Source organism: Pseudopodoces humilis, chromosome 3, assembly GCF_049639895.1.
Source record: "Pseudopodoces humilis isolate 2021_Gansu_Grassland_sample_001 chromosome 3, ASM4963989v1, whole genome shotgun sequence".
NCBI lineage: Eukaryota > Metazoa > Chordata > Aves > Passeriformes > Paridae > Pseudopodoces > Pseudopodoces humilis.
In genome coordinates, this window is record NC_142202.1 from 22,657,434 (window position 1) to 22,677,815 (window position 20,382).

At 40.9% G+C, this 20,382-nt stretch overlaps 1 protein-coding gene across 6 annotated transcripts in view; it reads right to left on the reverse strand.

Annotated features, from left to right (window-relative positions):
• TRERF1 (transcriptional regulating factor 1) overlaps positions 1–20,382 on the reverse strand; it is a 98,532-nt gene that overhangs the window by 50,158 nt on the left and 27,992 nt on the right. For all 6 annotated transcript variants that reach the window (XM_088053297.1, XM_088053296.1, XM_014252956.2 and 3 more), the window contains one exon: positions 19,923–19,978. The gene's annotated coding sequence lies outside the window, so the exon portion shown is untranslated. The remainder of the gene's footprint in view (positions 1–19,922; positions 19,979–20,382) is intronic.

Consider the following 20,382-nt stretch of genomic DNA (forward strand, 5'->3'; position numbering starts at 1 on the left):
TTAATGAGTACTTTTGGCTTGTTAACCTACATATGGATTCAAAGAGGCTGGGAATTGTACTTGAAAGAGTATTTGAAAAAATCCTTTTATCCTACTAAGAAAATTGAGGTTTATTAGGGAGAGCATGCATGTAGATTTGAAAGCAGCAGAGAGACACAGAAAATGTATGAGCACAAAACAAACAGCTTTCAAAAAAAAAAGAGTCAAGGGAGGGATGCCCTCAGCTCTATACCAGGATAGCAGTGTATGATATACTCCTGAACGGACTGAAAAACAGGAAGGCAACACCTTCTTTCCCCTCCCCGCCAAAAATCTGAACAGCTAAAATCCCACAGATGACAAAATTTACAGTTGTTCAAAACCAGAGAAGACTGGAAAGAATTCCAGATGAACCATGCAAGGCCAGACTAAGGGACAAATTAAATCCACTGCAGATCAATAAAAAGCAAAGTGCATTTAAATGAAAAATGTGAAGCACTCGAAACTGATTGTTTGGTTTAATGGTTCTGGAGTAACTCAATATTTGAATCAAGTGTTCAGCAAATAAAGGAAACACACTGCTAGAGATACAAGGATACAACTTAGAAATATTATTTTTTTTTTTCATTTTCAAGATGAAAGTATTCGCATGATAATCTAAAGGATAAGACATACAAGACTGTTGTGCCACAGCATAAATCAGAAGCGTGTTCTCCATCAGAGTGCTGTGTTCAGCTCTTATCATCTGATCTCTTCTTGAGATAGCAGATGTAGTAAAAGCCTCAGAAAATGGGGACAAGAATAATTTGGAACAAAGACAGATTTCTGTACAGAAGGAAATGGAGAAGCTTGAAGCAACCACACTAATGGGAGATGGAAAAAGTATTGAGGATGTAAAAAAAAAAAAAGGAACTGCGGTAAAGACAACAGTGCTTCTATACGCTCTTGTCATGCAGAAGCAATGGCATTTTTTAAACAGCAATACACGAAGAGCTGCCAAAGGAAATGTGTGTTTGTTTAGTTGGTTTGGTTCTGTGGCAGTGCTCTGTTGATCTAGTTTTATTCTGTTTATATTCAACATTCAATTTGCACAATATTTTGCCACAAGCAACGATGAAGTTCTCCAAAAGATTCAGAGAAAGACTAGAATTTTATGAAAACTAGTAATCTACCTTAGGTAGGGAAAAGATCAGAAACACCAGTCTGTCCTCTTTATTTGTAGGAATTAGGATTTTTACAGTACAGGACCAAACTGACAGGAAAGACACAGAATTTCCCTTTCAGGCCTTGAACACAACCACCTACCTTAGAACAACGGACACGCTAAGAGTGTCGGATACAGCTCTGGCAAACAGCAGGCAAAGACGCGCACACAAGCTGCAGAACTGGTCTATTAAGACATCTAATCCTCTGCAGAGTGGTATGTCCACACAGCAAAGCACAGGAATCCGAGAGCAGGAGAACACAAAGCTTTGCCACAAGGCTTTCATCCCAGGAACGCTACATGCAGGGTATTTACATGCTCTGTTCAGAAGTGGACCTTGCAATGCTTGGAACAAGAAACTGCGCTGATTTCTCACCACATACAACTGGCACACTGAAGAAGCTACTGGGGTGCATCAGTGCCATCACAGTGGTCTGGCACAAACTACATCCTTCAGATATCATCCCTTGGCAGCATTCATGGAAGTGCTCGTACGCAAGGTATTTACGACAGGAGCAAGGTATGTTTGTCCTCAGTACTACAGCGTGCACTCCTCACCAACTTATTTCTGAGTGTACAAGCCCTGTGTTATGCATGACAGAATGAGATTTTTTTTTTTTTTTTTTTCTATCTAGAAACCACCCCAGAACTAGGTTAGCCTGGCAGGCTTGCAGCACTTCATTTACATATGAGTCAATCCTTCTGCAATACAAACATTAGTGATGCATTCCCCACTGTCCTTCTATTTATACTCACTATTTCACCTGCAGGCATCCCAAGTTAATTAAACAAATCAATCCCATTGAGATAATTATGTCTCAAGCAAATTAACACAATTAGCCTTATAAAAAGAAAATCCAAGCACTAAGCACTACTATATTTCTTCTTGTAAGTCATGCGCTTATTCCTCCAACTCTAGTTTTGTGGCTATCTAGGAATCTGCATTAAAATGAAAAGTATGACACACCAAACTGGCTCATGTGTGACTGTTACAGCCAACAGCCGCTCTGTTTGCATCATTCACATCTCTGAAATCTGAGGTGCCCATCAGAAATAAATGTTCTTAAAGAAGAAACAAGTCAGGAAAGATCCCACTGCAGTGGACACTTCACAGCTTTGAGACAGCCTCTGCTCCAAAACAGTACATTACCTTGACATTTACAACCAGGGCGAGACACTCCTTTCTTCTCTGGTCAGGTTTACAGAACCCTCCCCCCCGGAACAAAGCATAAGTTCTACAAATGATATCTTGGTACACATACTTTTTCAAAGACCCATGCCTTCAGCCCTAAAGTAACAAAACTGCCATGGCAGTTAAACAGGCACCATCATTTCTGGCCACCTGCTGTGTTGTTTTCCCTGAGGGTGTTTTTTCCCCTGAGGCAACCTTAGAGTAGTCCAGCACACCTCAGCCTCTCCACTCACAGACTATCCTCTATCCAAGACTTCGACCACCCTGCAGCAGTGTGGCCAAGGCAGGGGCTGATGTCCTTTTCTATCACTCCTGGTGACAGAAGAGGCCACAACTTTTTGCTGAAAGCTGGAAATTTTTCCAAGGTAACACAGGAACACTGAGCAGAACTACTCTGTCAGAGCCTGCAAGAAAAAGTGATGAGAAATGATGAGTAACCTACAACTGAAAATGGAAAACTTAAGAGGTAAGTGTGCAAAATCACGACCTTGTGAGCTGAAGCACCTAACCAAGGCCACTCTTTCAAGAGGTAGAACATCCATGCAGTATGTTCACAGTGCTCTGGACCAAGGCCTCGCAGTCACCTGGGATGGTTTTGCTGCCTCTTTCTGAGTGAGCCTTGCAAGCAGCAAGGGTTGCTTCAATGCAGGAGCCTCCATTTCCCAGCTGGTGAGAAGCTCCTGAGCTTCTCGGGAAGAGAACCTGCCTCCTCAGGAGAGGCAGGTGAGGATGAGCATGCAGAAGAGGCAGAAAGCAAGATGTCAACAGAGCTCCCCAGTAATAACTGTGTTCTCCTGTCTCATCCCCGCAGATGATGCAGGGAGGGCCGAGCCGCTCCTCCCCTCTGCCTCCCGCTGGCTGCTAAGCAACTGCAGCAGTGCACGGGGCCAGGCAGGCACCCGGCCTTAACTTCTGGTTTTGAGGGAATTCAAAAGGCTTACAACAGTACATTAGCTGGAAAAGTGGTCCCTGGTACTGAGCTCCCAAGAGTGATTATGGGGCAGAGAGAAGAAAGGGAAGAGAAGTGATGGGGGGATGAGGAGAGGACAGCAGGGGACCAGGCTTGCACCAAGGGAGGGTATGCAGAAGGTAATTTAATGGAAGACTTTTTTGGAAGCTGAAAATACAGTATTCCTAACATCCCAAAATGAACGCATTTTTCCCTCTTGGCACATTTTACATCCATGTGGCACTGTAACCAACAAATCACACTGGCTCAGCAGATGTGGGTAAGATGGTAATGGAGCTGTTCCATTTGCAATCATGGTCGCATTTACATGCTGACCATGCACAGCCATCCTCCCACATGGCCCAGGGATCTGCTGCACATCTGTCCTGCAGAGGCCCCAGCCTTGACTCCAGGCAGCTGCCCCTTCACTGAGACACCCTGATCCAACTGTGCACCACACAGAAAACCACGCTACTCAAGTGGGCTGCTGACAATCTGGCCTTTCCCATGAGGAAAATTGTTTTTCCAAGTGGGACCTTTTTACTGCCTTGGCTGACCTGAGAGCTGCACAAGTCAGTTGGTCAGCACAGGCAATGCCAACCCCTTCAGCCACCCACTGGTGATGAATCTCAACTCCCCCAATGTGGCAGCACAGAAAAGCAAGGGAAAATGTTATCCCCAAAGTCACATACTGGGCCAAATAGGCATTCATCCCACACTTCTTGTTTCACCATTCTGAACTGCACACTGCACTTAGCATTTTCATTACCCCCACAAACTAATGCCATCAATAGTTCTTATTAATTAAAAACATATTTTTAAAATATTTAAATATATAAATAAATATATATTTTAAAAAATAAGTACTGTCTTACAAAATACATTCTCTTCAAGAAAGTTAGAAGAGGTAAACTTAATTTATGAGGTCCACAAGTCTTTCACTAACTTCATTTTACAGAACACAAAAATCAGACTGTTTACTTACAAAGGTACGTACTAACTATAAAGTGAACGTAACACACTATCAACTCACAAGAAACAGTACAAACCTCTACATATATATCTATCCATGTATCATTTGAAAGTCAGAATAGATAACATATAGCAGGAATACAAAAGTATTTTATTACAGGACAGCCTGGGTAAAGGGGTAGACATCATAAAGTGTATTTAGAAAACTAGTTTCATGACACAGGATCCAAAGACACAGATGTCCTGTCATAAAGAATTCATTATTTACAAATATACTACAGAACACTCCATTTGCAGTGAAGTACCATAAATAATTCACACATAATATGTGTCAGAAGTGAAGGCAGTGGTATTTTCTCTGCCATCCTCAGGGAGCTTCCCATATTCAGTGAAACAGAGCTCTGCTGTAACATCACAAATGCTATGAAAACACTGGATTGTCATTTAAACACAAAACTTTATTCCCCTCCAAAGGCTTCCCCACCAACACAACACAGGATATATTAATATATTCTATATCTACAGATAGAAACTTCTACACATACTACTATGGGGACAAGAAGTGCAATTCCTTTGCATTTAAATTGCATACATTAATTTTATTTTCACCCCTATGAATAATACGGAATTGCCATCTTGGGTCCGCTGCCCAGGTGCTGCAGTGTTGCACAGCTCTACCTTGTGTCCCCTACTCCAACCCAAAGAGGTATATCCAGAGGCAGGCAGGCAACTCAACTAGTGCTGATCTCCCTCTCCCCTATGGAACACATGGCAACACATTGTAAAAAGTGTGCCAGTAGTTTGACACAGATGGAAACCCCTTCTCTATTTGAAATTAGAGTAACACAGATTTTATTTTATATGGATGATCGAAGAGTCGCCAGGAAAATAAAAATAATCCGCTGTTACTGATATGGAGTGAATCTGGAAAACCAACCTAATGATGGAAGCTCCCCAGTGCATTAGCTTTTCTTTTTCCATGGCAAATTCCCCTATTTCCCATAAGATCAAACAAAAATTGAATATAACCCTTGATCATAAGTTCATTTTCCTCTCTATTCTGCTTGTCCCATCCTTTTCTCCAGCAGGATGCCTGCACCCATGCAAAACTTGACTTGTCTGACTCCTTTAATCCTCCTCAAAGGAACAAAAAAAATCCCCACATCCTTAACTATTAAATAAAAAACCCCAAAGCCCCTCAGGACTCCCTGTAATCCAGCTACAGAAGCCGTTCTCCACATGGATGGGTGGGCAGGACTTAAATTCTGTTTTCTCCCTTCCGAGTCACGAATCAAACCCAGCAGATTTGCCAAAGAGAGAAAAGAAACAACAAACCAAGAAAATCTTACCAGCCTCCTTGAGATGATACTCAGGAGATTGAGCTGATACAGCATTTCACAGCATCAGGTGGTCTCCACCCACCTCCCACAGATGTGGAAAACAGAACAGACCACTGCAATCACCAGTCTGACCTTCCACCCAAGGTGTGCCACAAACCTACATGCAGGTATATGGCTTGCTATAAACATACACACAGCAATACTCTCCCTTGCTAAAAACATGTAGTCTAATTCCCAGGCAAATGATTAGGAATGCATCATGTCCAATGGGAGCTGTTTTAGCGAATAATTTATTCTGTTTAATAATCTGTGTGTTACAAGTAGCCCAGATTCATCTGGTTTCAACTTTCAGCTATTCAATCTCATTACACCTCCTCCCACTAAACTAAAGAGTTTTGTGCTTTTTCCTCTATAGATATTTGCAAAATACAACTCATCCACTTCACTTGAAGCAAGCATGCAAAGCCTTTTATTTAGAAAAGTCTAACAGTAGAACAGGTTTTCCAACTGTAATCAATCTCTCAGCTTTCTGCAGGCACGTAAGAATCGGACTCTATATTCCAGTAATGATCCTGTGCCATCACACACTGGTAAAACATTCTATGCTCCTAGAATATATGCTCGAATTTTGCATCCAAAAACCATACCCTTTCAGCAAGGCCTCTGTGCTTTGTTAGCTTCTGCCCATCACCCCAGCTCCCTTCCAATGTAAACTCTCTCCTGAACGTAGTGAGCCCTCCCCTCTGCGTAACGTACAGACTTGGACTGGCCTGTGCTAACATTCAGCCTACTCAAATAAGCCCACACCAAAAGGAAATTAACTCCCTGTGTGACAGAGGATATACTTGCCAGATCCCTCATTTTTGGTGGCATTTTAAAATTTAAGAAGAAATAGCTTTGTTCAGTATAATTACCAGTGACTGAAATGTAACTACCTCAGTTCTACCAGCTAAAGGCTGTTACTTCCCCCTTCCCTTTCCAAATAATCACATTGCCTCGTCACTGGTTCATACTCACTACATTAATTCACTATTTGCTACATATATGTGGACATACATAAATGTGATGAAGTCCCAGCATAAAGTCTATTCACCTCTGCAGAAAAGCACTGAACAGCACTGGGTACATATTTGATGTCCTCCCAAGCAACAATACCCAGCAGTTCAGCATATTGTTGTGTGCTGGCCCATTTTGAGAACTGGATACAGAATTTTTAGATGTGACCTGTACTCTCCCCCTACAGAAAAACTTAACAAGTTAAAACATATCCTGGTTAAGTCAGTACAGGATTGCAGTTTGTTGTTTTGTTGTCATTTTGGTGTTTGGTTGGTGGTTTTTTTTTGCTTTATGTAATATCTAATAAAGCATCAGCAACATTAACATTAGGGTTATTAGTTTACTTAACATTATGATGTTCCATTAGACAAGGGATAATACAATTGTAGGCTGGAAATTAACTATGGAAACATGTTGATATGGTTATATGAAGTCATGAAACTTTTTCAAATGCTGAAGCACTGCTTCTACAATACAGTTTAAACAAGTTAATTTATTTCAACTGTATATGCATAATAAACTTTTGCTCTATGCTGTCATATCAGATACTCATTCTTCCAAAACAAAAATGTTTGTTTTGGTTTTTTAAATACAATAAGGCATTTAATGACTATTAAAAAAAAAAACAACCCTGAGGTTGAACTTGAGTCAGAACATAGTGCTGCTTCTGCTTTCAGCCCAAAAAAGAGAATTCTTATCATTATTAAATAGCAGTAATATTTATAGAGAAAAGTAGCAATTCAGTTGCATCACTTTCGCTTTTTTAGAGTAAGAGTGCTTTATCTTTTAGACAAATGGCACCACCATTGCAATGGTGTGCTGGAAAAATAGCATGACAGGGAGCAGGGGCAGAAGAATCTGAATCCATCGTCACAGCAGTCAGAGGTGGTGAGGTCAGCTGATGTTACAATTTTTATGAGAGGATTCCCTTTACAAGAAAGGTCTAGATGCCAGACCCAAGTACTCAGTGCTGGTTTTCCCATATGGATTTATTCTGAGAAGAGGAATAGAATATAGACCTGAAGGTGTTCTCCCAGGCTAAACTTTAATAGGGCTTTAACTTTTTAACAAAGGTCAAAGAAATTTCAACACAATTCTTCAGGTTAGTATTGCCTAAATAAAACCTGTGCAACCCTTTGTTGAACTCTAGCCCAACAGCAGAATTAATTACCAGAATTAATTACCAGCCTAATAGCCACAAAGCCTTCCCCTAGGATATTAGAATGTAACTACCACAGCTCATTTAAAAATTAAATGTTTCATTTGCCATACCTAACAAAGGATGGCCAACTTGTCCATCAGGAGAACATACCCTGACCATCACGTAGTTGTTCCTAAATAATAAAGCTGAGGACTCACTTCTCTGAATACGTGGGTTTGGGGTTTTCTTTAGTGTTTTGGCCTCTGTCACAAAGTTAAAGCTATTTCCTCATTTCTGAGCATGCTAATATCCAAGCAAGGGAGAGGCAGAACTTTCACTTCTCACCTGCTCACAGAAAGGTCACACCTCACTGTTAACAACTGAAATACAGCAAGAAGCTCCAGCTGTCTGACGCAATGGGAATCTTCCTCATTCTCTGTGAGCTGGTTTCAACCAAACCATTTTTGTAAGCCCACATCAAGCCTGTGACAGAGGAGAACTGGAGCATGGGCAGGAGAGAGACACTCTGAAGCTGAGGACAGAGCTACAGCGATCCTCCCACTATGAAGAGTCCCTTCATCTCAGTGAAGATCTCTCATCTACTTCTGGAAGAAACTCTCTCCAGTGAGGGTGGTGAGGCACTGGCACAGGCTGCCCAGAGAAGCTGTGGATGCCCCATCCCTGGAAGTGTTCCAGGCCAGGCTGGATGGAGGTTTGAACAACCTGGTCTAGTGGAAGGTGTCCCTCATGGCAGAGGGGTTGGAACATCGCTAAGATCCAACCCAAAACATTCAAAGTGATTCGATGGAAGCACAATCATACTGTGGACATGAAGGTTAAAATGCTGCCAGTTGTTATTCTGCAGGCAGGTTGAACATTGATTGGCCTTTTTTTCAGCTTTTGAAGTATTATCCAAACATCAAAGCAGGCTGAAAGACTACTTCTTGCAACTTCATATTTCTATTATAGCCTCCAGCCAGTCACTTGTCTTTTGTGGCTGCATGTACTTCCTATTTAAGCAAAGGACTACAGCAGTTCCTGGTCTGCCACATCTTCAAATAAATAGTTTGTGCAGCAGCTTCCTCTGCCCTGCATTACTCTGCACCAGTGAACACCCTCTTCCCTCTCAGCCTGCTCAGAAATATGCTCAGCCACCTACAAAGCCAATTGACAGACACAAGGTAACAAAATGAAGGATTTCCAAACCACATCCCTTGTGGGATGACAGCCCATAGGACTTTTTACTCCAAACCTAGGTTTCAATCCTCCCTTCTCCATCTGCACTTTCTATCTCTTCCAAAATAATGAGCAAACATTTCTCCTGCTTCACAAATCTGGCACATTTCATTTTCCCTGTCATTTAAAAGATACTATTAATACCAAATAGTTTGTGTGTAAGAACACTGTGCACTTTTGTAAAGCTTTATTCAAAGCATCCTGTGATCTTCCACTGAAAGCATTAATTTAGTACTTTCACAGTACTTCTGAGGCTTGTATTATACACTGTCTCACACAGGTGGAAACTCTGAGGCTGAAGTGACTTGCTGTTGGGCTAACCAGCAGCAGTCCTCATGTCCTGCCTCCCCAAAATTTGTATTTCAGCATTCCTGGCCAACCCTTGCTCCAGTGCTTCCTGCCCTGCATCCAACTTCAGATGTCATCGTCCCTTTCTTTTTCTATTGCCACACCTATATAGGTGTCTACCAGAGCTTCCCAGACATTTTCTTCCCCCAAAGTTTTCCTGAAATTAAGTAATTAAATGTTTAAGGAAAAAGTTCATCACCTGCTAAGAAAACTATTTATACAAACCATATTCCCACCTACAGCAATTTGTATGGTTGTCTTTCTTTGTCCCAGCCACACAATCTGAACAGGAAAAGCTCATGTTAACCCCTTCCACATGAAAAGAATACTCTCAGGACCTGGTCTTTAAAAATTATTTCCCTGGATGAGCAAGAGACTGCTAGTAAATATCATGTAAGTCTCAATTTGTTTTAAACAGGAAGAACATAAAATAGAAGGCCTGTCTCTCACCTTCAACAGTTCTTCAGGCGCTATGCTAGAATTAAATAAAATTAATGTATTTTATTTATTTATTTTTTTAAATTTTATTTTATTTATTATTTTCATTTTTAATTAGCTTATTAGTTTATTTTTCTTCTTTAATAAGGAGAAAATATACACATATATGAGAGAGGACAAGCAATCAGAAAAGGACTAACACTTTAATATTACATCAACAGCTAAAAATGTACGGAAATCATTTAAAATTTAATCAGTAGTGAAAACCAAAGCCATGCACGAAAAAAAGGCAGCCTATGCAAATGTGAACTTGTCTTGCATGAGAGACAGCACAGGATCTCCAAACTGCATGTGACTCACTAGTGCCTGAAGAGTATTCCTTGCTTTGATTCTTGCACCAGAATCCATCAGCATCTGGTCACACAGTTATCTGTCATGTTTTAATAAAAACATTCTAATAATGTAAGAGAATAGCTTGTATTAACCCCTGTCACCTGTTTTTGCTGAACAGTGGCCATTGCTACTTTCACTCAAACCTCATGTAATACCAGGTCCCACCAGAAACCAATGTCAGAACTTCAGATCTTCCTACAGGTGATCCTTAACCACTGATCTTGCTGAAGTCTACATAAAACAAGAGTTTTCACCTCTTTTTGCATGTTAAGTAATCAGAGCTACAAATAATTTCAAGGCTCACTCTTCATCAGGGTTATTCAGAGCACGGTGTCTTATTCCTTTCATTCCCTCACACCACCTCTGAAAACTGGAGAAGCAAGAACACACCCTCATCTGGCTCTGACCTCAAACCAGAGCTGAGGAACAACAGCTGCTCCCTGAGTCAGGGACACATGGAGCACACATTTAACAATTGCTAGAGATATTGCAGACGTCCCTGGAGAGTTCTCCAACAACCTCTCTTGGTAGAAATGCCAAGTTTTCTAGGCAGCATGGGCCATCCAAAAGATCATAAAAGGAAAAAGTTACACAGCAAGGTATATCCCAAGCATGTTTTTCAATCAGTAAAAACTTGTTGGATATCCTTCTGGCATGGTGTCAAAAAGCTCTACTTCCACTGAGCTTTGTTAGTGAGATTGATGGTATAACTAATTCAACTTCAGAGAATACTTCTAATGAAGACTTCATCATCTACCTCCTTAAGGCTACTAAAGGGGATGATATTTTAAGCTGCAAGTAAGGAGAAGAAAGTAGAGAAAAAGGACAGAGATAATTTGATCTTCCGAGTTGTCTACTCAAATTCAGAGGAAGTTTAAGTGGGACACAGTCAGGCCTGCTTGTTTCCCTGTCTTTTAACAGCACAGACTAGGGTGAGGGCCAGAGAGTGCACACTGCTCCTTTGTAGAAGAAACAGCATGCCATCATTAGAATAGCACCTAGCAATGCACAGGATCAAAGTGACAACACTAGTATATATCAGAGGTAAAATTCATCTGAGCCTGTAACAGACAGACCAAACAGAGCATTCCTTGACCAGCAGAAGATGGCTTTGGTGGGAGGGTACCTTCATTCAAATCCCCACAGCCCTTCCACACTGCCCTAAGGCAATTACTTGAGTCACTTCAGTGAAATGCCCAAATTGAGGCCACGTACAACATCTCTAAGGAATTAAGTCTTGACCTTTTTAATCTTTTAATCTAAGGTGTGTTCAAATACTACACTCACAGGCAACTGTTGAAATAGATAATGAAAGCAGTATACTGTTGAGGCTCACCATTTGAAAGCAAAAGGCCAATAAAGTACAAAAGCAATGAGCCAACTTTCCTCCTGATAAAATGGAGGAGGAAAAACAGACCCAACCCTGCTGGCACACTTTGTAGTCAAATTCCTTTTGACAATTTATGAACTTCTTTTCTTCCTCCTGTTTAACAAAATTACTTCAGTGGTATAAAAGTTGGCAGCATAGCTATCTCAGAGAGAAAGCTGCTCCATTCCTTATTGGTAAGCAGTGCACACACACTAAACCCCACACCCACAGGAAACTGAGAGCTATTCATTTAGTTTTAGCCAAGTCTTTGTGAGACTGTACCTTTTGACTATTAGCTGATTGTAAACATGCAACTGTCTGGTACTTAATCTCATATAAAAACTAGACCAAAAAACCCTATCAATATTAAATTTAACCTTTAAAAAAGAACACAAGTGGTATGAATGCAATTGTCTGGAAAAATGCTACTTAGCAAAAACAAAACAACTACTCTCCCACATACATGCAATATTTAAAAGAAAGAATTCAAAGCTGTAATTATGTTCATACAAACCTAAACTGCAGAGTACAAGAAGTTCAATGATACAAAATCCTGTGTTATTTTTAATGACACCATGTACTTCCTCTTGTATTTTTTTTCTTGGTATTTTGGGGGCCTGATGGGATGCTGTCCATTGCCATTACCAGGGATCAGAAGGAAAATATGAAACCAATTCTTGCCATCTGTACAGAATGTGAAACCTGGAGCAATGGTAAGCAAAAAACTAGTAAAGGCTACTTTCTGGTAAAGTATACTTTTAGCTAGGTATAGTTTGTCAGAGCAGCAGCTGGTTTTAATACAGCCATAACACAAAATTACAAACTTCTAGGAATTAAAAAAAGAACTCCAAGAGATATCCCCAAGCAATCCTATAAAAGATGACTGGGGGTTACAGTGGACACCATCTAGACACTAAATCTCCTGCACAAATCTGCAGCTAAGCGAGGAAGCATAACCTCTGGATGGATAAGAGCATTATTTTGTGTAAGGCAAGGCAGGGAGGGAGAGTGTTATCTAAAAAACAGTAACAACAAGGGCAACAAGCATTTCTGGTCTATTCACTCTGGAAAAGAAAATACCACAAGAACAGTGGAAGATTCAGAGAATACATCTTATATCAACAGTTTAAACAGTCTGCATATTTGGCTTATCCAAGAGGATAATGGTTATCAGTGACTTACCAACAAAATGGCCAAGTGTCTCTACCAAAATTTACTCAGAAGATAAAGAATAAACTAGCCAAAGCTAGGCTCCCAAAAGATGCTTCTGGTCAGATGAAAAGGTTTTGAAGAATTCAGAATTAATCTCTTCTGCCTGACTGTACATAATTACAGTTGATTGATATGATGCGTAGTATGCTCAAAAACTCATTGACAGCAAGCTTGCTAAATGCAGTTTCTCCAAGAACCACTTTCTATTTAATCCAGCTGACTAAAATCTTGTAAAATTCCTTCGGCATTTACATCTTTTCCAATTCACAAGTGCTATCAATTCACAAATACAGACCTCTGCATTCAGGTAACTCCAACAAGTATGGCTCTGGGAGCACAACTCTTCAGAAGCACCTGCTGCTCCCTACACACCGTTAGAATATTCAAATCAAAGTACATTTGTCTTCAAAGTGCTCCAAGGCCTCAGTTCAGGCTACTCAAGGCTTTTTCCAGAGCTCCAGACAGACAGCAATCTACTGTTCTGCTGCTCTACCTAATGTTAGTTGGTGCTGGAGATTCAAATTTTTGTGTGGATAAATGAGGCACAGGAAGTGATTTCCAAGTATGGAAATGTCAGGTTTGAGAAACAAAGTTTATGATATCCATCTATGTCTCTTTCCACTTTTTACCTGACAGCAGCTTGTATTTAACAGAAGCACGATGCATTATGCTGCATCCAGGTACTATATTACATCCTTCCATGGATAAGGGAGAAACAAAAGAGAAACAAAGATGAGACAATACTAAAAGAAAAAACAAAAACGGGGCAGGCCTCCTACTGTTATTTACAGTCAGAAAAGGATGTTTCTGTAAGGTAACACCAGAAGTTATGGACTGACTATAGAAATCACTGAGTGAGAGTTCATGATGTGCTCTAGCAGGACAGGATGAACAGACACCAGATGCTCATTTTATGGACAGAAGCCTTTGAATGTTCTTCAAAGACTATGTTTCCTAGAACTCAGGCCCATTCCTTGGGGTTTATGAAGTCCACAAGTCACCAGAGCCCTGGCTACTGTCTGAGCATCAGGAGGGCCACCAGAGTCCCACCTAGTGTGCTAGGCTGCAGACAGGCACCCAGCAGGAGCACTGAGAGCTGCCTGCTCCGCACAGCCCCACCACCCCAATGGGTGCAACAGGGAGAGCTCTCGGCCCCTTCAACATATTCTCTCTCTTCCACCCAGAGCAGGAAGTTACCACCTGCAGCTGCAGGTCTCTCATGAACCCAGACAACACATTTTTTGTGGGAGATTAACAGCAAACTAGCTGTTAGAACTTCTGGTGTTCTCTGAACTTTGCCTGGGTACCTTAACTAATACTTTTCCTAAAATATCTAGAGGGGGAGGGTAAGTTTAAATTTAATCTCATATGTGAATTTTGAAATTTTTCACTCAGCCACTCCCCCAAATACTGTTTTTAGACTTGTTTATTTTACATATTTTTTTAAAAATCAGCAAGTTACTAGCATGTCTGAAGTTGGTGGCCAAGTCTGAGCTTGGAAACTGCACAACTGTCACACAGAATGGGTTTCAGAGAAAAAAGCAGAACATTTCTGTATCTCACCAGTACACCATTAGCAAACCCTTAGCCTCACTGCTAGGAACCTCAAGTAAAATTTTCCTTTTAACTCTATCTGGCACCCTGTCTTTAATTTAGGAAGGGTTTGATATGAACAATGGACAGTCAAGAGGAGATGCTGAGAGAAAGGAGAAGAGGAAGGGAGGGGGCCAAGATCCAAAAGATTGGTAGTGGTGGTTGGTATTTTGGTGCTGAGTCAATCATATCCATTTCCTAAATCAACAAGTAAAAAAGGAAAAAACAAAACAAAACAAAGTAGTCCCTACAAGCTGTCATCTTCTCGGAGCCAGGCCTAACAAAAGCAGAGAAGGTTCTCTGTACCAAGGGTAAGAATAAATGGCAGGACTTTGACATCTGAAGAACAATAATTAATCACCTCAGCAGTAAGTATCATCCTCTTTTTACTGAAAGGGGAGCTGACTCAAAGACAACCAAGGGAGTTGCCCAAAACCACAACACCAGTCATTAGCAGAGCTGCAGTTGGAAATTTCTGCCTGCCAGCACTGTTTTCAATCACTGAAATTGGCAGCCAGTCCACAGCTGCAGGGGCAGGTCACCTGCTCCCCACTAGCGTCTCCCAGCCCCAGCCACACCACCAACACCAAGGAAGGATGAAAGGAGGGTGTGTCCAGCCAGGGTGGCGGGCTCAGGGATTCGCACCAGCACTGATGCTCCCATCACCCCAGAGTCCTGCTCCAGTGGGTGCCCACCCCAAAGGGGAAGCTGCAATCCCCAGGCGATGCCCCCTGGCACCCCCCCTGTGCCCACAAAGCCCAGAGAACCTGGGTCAGAAAAATAGCCCTAGGGAAAAGTCTAAGCCAGTGGCTCTGGCCAGGTTTAGTGCTGTGCCCTGGCTCACTGGATGGAGTGAAAGACAGGCAACAAGCACCCCAGAGACTGCTCACCTCAAGTACTCCTCATCTTTGTGCTTTACACACTCCAAGGGGAATTTCAGATCAGTTCATTACGAAGCAGAAGCTGAAATGGATGTTTCCATCTCATCCCTATAGCTTTAATGTGCTGATTTCAGTTTCTCTTAATTGTTTAGTCAAGAGTGTAAAGTTACTTATATCTTACAGAGCCAGCCAGCACACAACAAGGATATTCCAAAGCCAAAGGCAGTCCTTTTTGTAAGGGTAGTTGGAAAAGTATTAAATAGGTGAATTTAAATTCTTAATTTTTACAGAAGCAACACAATTCTTGTAACAAGCAGTTTGGGAAACCCAGTGTGACAGAGATGTGGAGGGGGAAGTGAGTATCCTACATTTACACTAAAAGCAGAACGACAGAAACCTGCTTTTTGTAGCACGAAAGTTATTATGAATTAAGTGGTCTTAATTCATATATAAAATTACATCTAGGTGTCTGTTATATTAGCTGGATATACTCCCCTCATTTCTACATTCTGCCTGATACCTGCCTAAACTGAGTTCTCCAGACATCCCTTCCAACTCACTTGATCCTTTGAAGCTGACAGTTATCTATAAATTCAGGCACTCAAGTAATTTATTCTTTTAGAAGTGTTAAGCATTTAAAACTTGCAACATCAGATTGCGCAAATATTCAAATTTTCTGGAAGAAAAAGAAAAGGAAAAAGCATTTACCTTGATGTCTACATTTATGTATATATTCTCCCCCTACACACTCTTATCTAGAGGCTTTTCCTCATGCATGAGATTTCCCATTTTTCTCCTTGTGCTTTCCAGGTACTTTCCACAAATTGTGACATAACAGCTAAATAACACAAGAAAAGAAACTCAAATTACCTGTTACCGTTTTATTCAAATTAGCTTTCTTATTGTTTAAGTTATCCTAAGATGGCTTCTGTAGAGACAAAAGTATTCACTGGCCATGTCAAAGGAAATTATTAAAATTCATCTAGCAGTGATGAAAGTGTTTTGTGCTGACCTACATTAACACAAGAAGAAACCACAGTGTACCAGTTTGGACATAAGTAATTTCTGGACTTTGCCTCCATTTGGTCTCATCAAAATCAAGCGTTACTCCCAGTAAACAAGACAAACACACCCAAATTTAAAAAAAAATACCAAAACCCACACAAACACTTCAACGAGTTACTGTGGTTCTGCATGTGTAAAATCGGGGGTTTCACTGCCAAGACTCGTTAGAAAAGAACAACCAGAAAATGTTTGCAAAACAGATTACTATTATGAAGATCATTAACAGCTATTAATAATAGAATATACATCAACCTAGTTCTTTTTAGATAGTCAGTATTAATTGGCAACCTAATTTGGAACTGTTAAGACAAGAGACCTTGCAGACACCATTTGTCAGGTCTAAGCTAACAGTGGGTGAAAATAGGCCTGATAACAGTTACTTTCTTGTCATTTCCTCTCAAAAATGACACAATGCTGTTTCAGCGATCAAAGTAATTTTTATCTCATAAGCGTACCTCCGAAAATAGATTAGGCCTTATAGAATGATTTTATATTTATAATCTGAGCTATTGGGCAGACCTCATGCGAAACCGGACTTGCAATTCACAAGGACTCTGGGTTGCTTGGAGCAAGATAAAGACACAGGGAAATATGGGAGAAGGAAAAGAAAATAGTGGGTGAGAGGTCTGAGACCCATCAACATTGCTGCAAGCTTGCCAAGTCTCATAATTTCATCACTAGGCTTCAGGAATATCAAAAGAGCTATTATTCATTTTTTTTATTCTACCTTGCCACGTAATCAGTAGAACAGATGCCAAAAGCCAGCCATTACAAGGAAGTCACCATGGCTAGCATTAAAACAAGATTATTTCTGCACAGACTGGACCATCTATTGTTGCTTTAAATGGGATCTAAACCCTTTAATTGCAATGGCAGCAAGAAATATGACTGACTCCTGCAGAAGAAGAAACAGAAGGGAATGGGTCAGGAAATATCCATACAAACTAAGTCACCAAGGAAAAACACCGATAGGAGGCACAGTCAAGACATGAGTGCATGTCTGGGGCAGAATCCAGATGCCTGTCTGGAAGGATGAAAATACAAATGTAAATGAGGAGAGAGAATCCAGAAAGGGAACAGAAGGTTAAAAAATGAAATAAGTGACGTAACACTGACGACATCTTTAGAAGTTAGGGACAGTTGAAAGAATGAGTGACACCTGCAGCCTTGAGAAGGAACACGACCAGAACAGACACTTTTTGCAACACAGGAGGACCAGGAGTGGAACAGTAGCATTTCTCCAGCCCAGGCTGCTGGGGAAAGGATAAACAAAGCCCTCTCAGAGAAAGGGGAGCAAGATACACCCATTCCTAGCTTAGAATTGAATTTTACTGAGAAGGTATCATACAAAATGAGGACAAGAGTATTTAATTTAGAGGTGAAAGACAACAGCCAGTGGAAAGTGCTACTTCTTCCTCATTGAATCTCACTTTAATGCCAGTCCAGTTGCTGAGATCTACCCTACAATTTGCACATGGCCGGGGCTGGCAATAAAGCAGTGGTAAGAGGAGGTGTCATGGCCTCAAGTTGCAAAACTTGCTTAGAAACATAGCCTCCTCAGCGGTTGTTTTACAAGACAAGAGGAGAGTGAAATTGTCCTGGGAGAGAGAGTATAACAGCAATCAGGAACTCTGCTACAAGAGCTGCCCATGCTACAGCACACAGATTTGTCAATATTTACTCCACAGAAGAGAGCAGTACATAAAATTAAACAGTGTAATATATGTACACTATATAATACATATATAATACATGAGAATAATGTCTTCAGGAAATACTAGCAGCTGAGTAACTAAATTGTTGTCTCACCAAATTGTCCAGTCCCGATTGCTGACGCACACCGAAGTCCCCAGCATTGCTTTGACACTGGACAAACAGACTTCTCAATGAACTGAGTCTGAACAAAGCTGCCTGAACATGGGCACTTCTACCTGTCCCATTCTGGCTATGCTTCTTTTCAACAAGAGCACAGAGTAGCAATGCCACAGTGGGCACCGCCTGGCCTCCAGCCACAGCAGCACCGCTGGCACGGTGCGACAGGGTGATGCAGAGGGGTGCCAGTGCACGTTGCCTGAAAACTCTAAGAAGTCCTGAAAACAATTTTAATTACCCATTCTTGGAGTATAGGAGGACTGGTTGGAACACGTGCAAGTGAAGCAGCTTGTTTACATAACAAACGAGGTATGCATGCGAGGTGCTTTGTGTAACAGTGCCGCACACTGCAAGCTCTCTCACCTGGAGAGCTGGGTTTTACCAACATACAAGACCACCTTCGTGTAGAGAGTAAGCCTTTAGATAAAATATTCATAACATGATCCAACAGTAGCATCAAAGAGGGTGGTTTGAATGGACAAAATGTCTAACACTTGCAAAAAACCAAACAAGCCAGGCGGCCACCAAGTGGCTTGAATCTTGCATACACCACACAGTGCTAAGAGTCATTCAAAGTTTTCAGCTCTTGCCTGAGCAGCCACCCTCCAAAGGCTAACTCTACTTGGAAAATAAAACTTATATGGAAAAAGAACAAATAAACCCCTGACAAACCAAGAAAACTCAAGAGCTTCTACAAGAGCTAAAAGTCTGAATCCAAGGAAAAAATAATTTAGTCCTGATCCTCATATAATGGCATGATACATTTAGTTGTTTCCATGACATTTTCCAACAAAGAGCCAAAAAGAACAATAGGGATTTTTGAGGCCTGTAAAAGGTACAGAACTCAGGAAGAAGGGTGAGACAAAAATCAAACAAACAAGTGATAGAGCTGTATAGTTGCACCGTGAATTGTACATTGAAAGACAGTGACAATCCCTAGGTAATACCACTTTTATGCTTGGCTGTTTGTTGTTTGAATATGGTTCTCCCAACTCTTAAGAGTTTTAGCGACACCTACTCCTCTCTAACAGCAGAAACTTCTAAAGGAGAAACCAAAAAGAAAATGGTATCCACCTAAACAGTACCATTTAAAAATGCCATTAGAAGATAAATTTTAAAAAATCAGCAAACTTGCAGCTTCCTTCAGCACATTAGTGACAGCAAATATTAATTTCAAACTCAAATCTAGAACATTTCTACTTATATATACTCTGTCCTGATAAAAAAACAGTCCAAATTTGAAAATACTGCAACAAGAAAAACAAGTTTTGAAGTGTAGAAGTTAAAACAACTCGAAGATCTTTTGAACTTTTAAATACCTGGAGTGGGGATGTGGGGGGAGGCAACATCTCAAAACTAAAGCAATACTTCTCTACATCCTCTGTTACTTAAAAAGAAAAAAACTCTAAAATAATAGCATGACTATCTTGCTAACCCCTGTATCTGCAAGGGCATCCCATTTTGTCTTCTGGCCTTTGTACATCAGTTCACCAGGAGAAAGAACTGGTCAGAAGCTGTATGGAACAGAGATGGTCTCTGCTCCGAGGCAGATTTAACTTAAAAATAATTATCACAATTATTTGCAGGGCTCTGCCAGGGGGAAAAAAATTATGCTCAACCCGAAAAACCAAATAGTGTGACGGTTTTGTGTAGGAACATGTTTATCTTACCCTCTCTCTTACCTTATGAGACACATCTCTTCGTCCTATTCAAAATACAGCAATTCATGAAATTCCATCTGCAACAAAAGGAAAAGCCCATTAATACCTCCTGATAACCTTACAACAGAAGTCTAATAAGCAGTTAAAAAAAAAAAAGGTTAAACTTCTCCTGCCATTCCAGTATAATCTACACCCCAGGCAAGTCGCCCTCCCACTGCCGGCAATCTGGGAAGCGTGGATAATAAAGGTATTAAAGATGTTGTAACATGTCCTGTAAGAAGCATGCTCTTCCTCCTTTGGCAGGGCTAACAGAGGTGGCCAAAGCATACAGACTGTCCTGCAGAGTCATAAGTAAGTCTGCAGCATCCTCTCATTAAATTAAATGAGCATCAAATTACATAATGTGAACAGTTGTAAAATGAGACCAACGGTAATGGCTAGAAATAATCCCAGTGGTGTTATACATTGTGGAGACAATTTT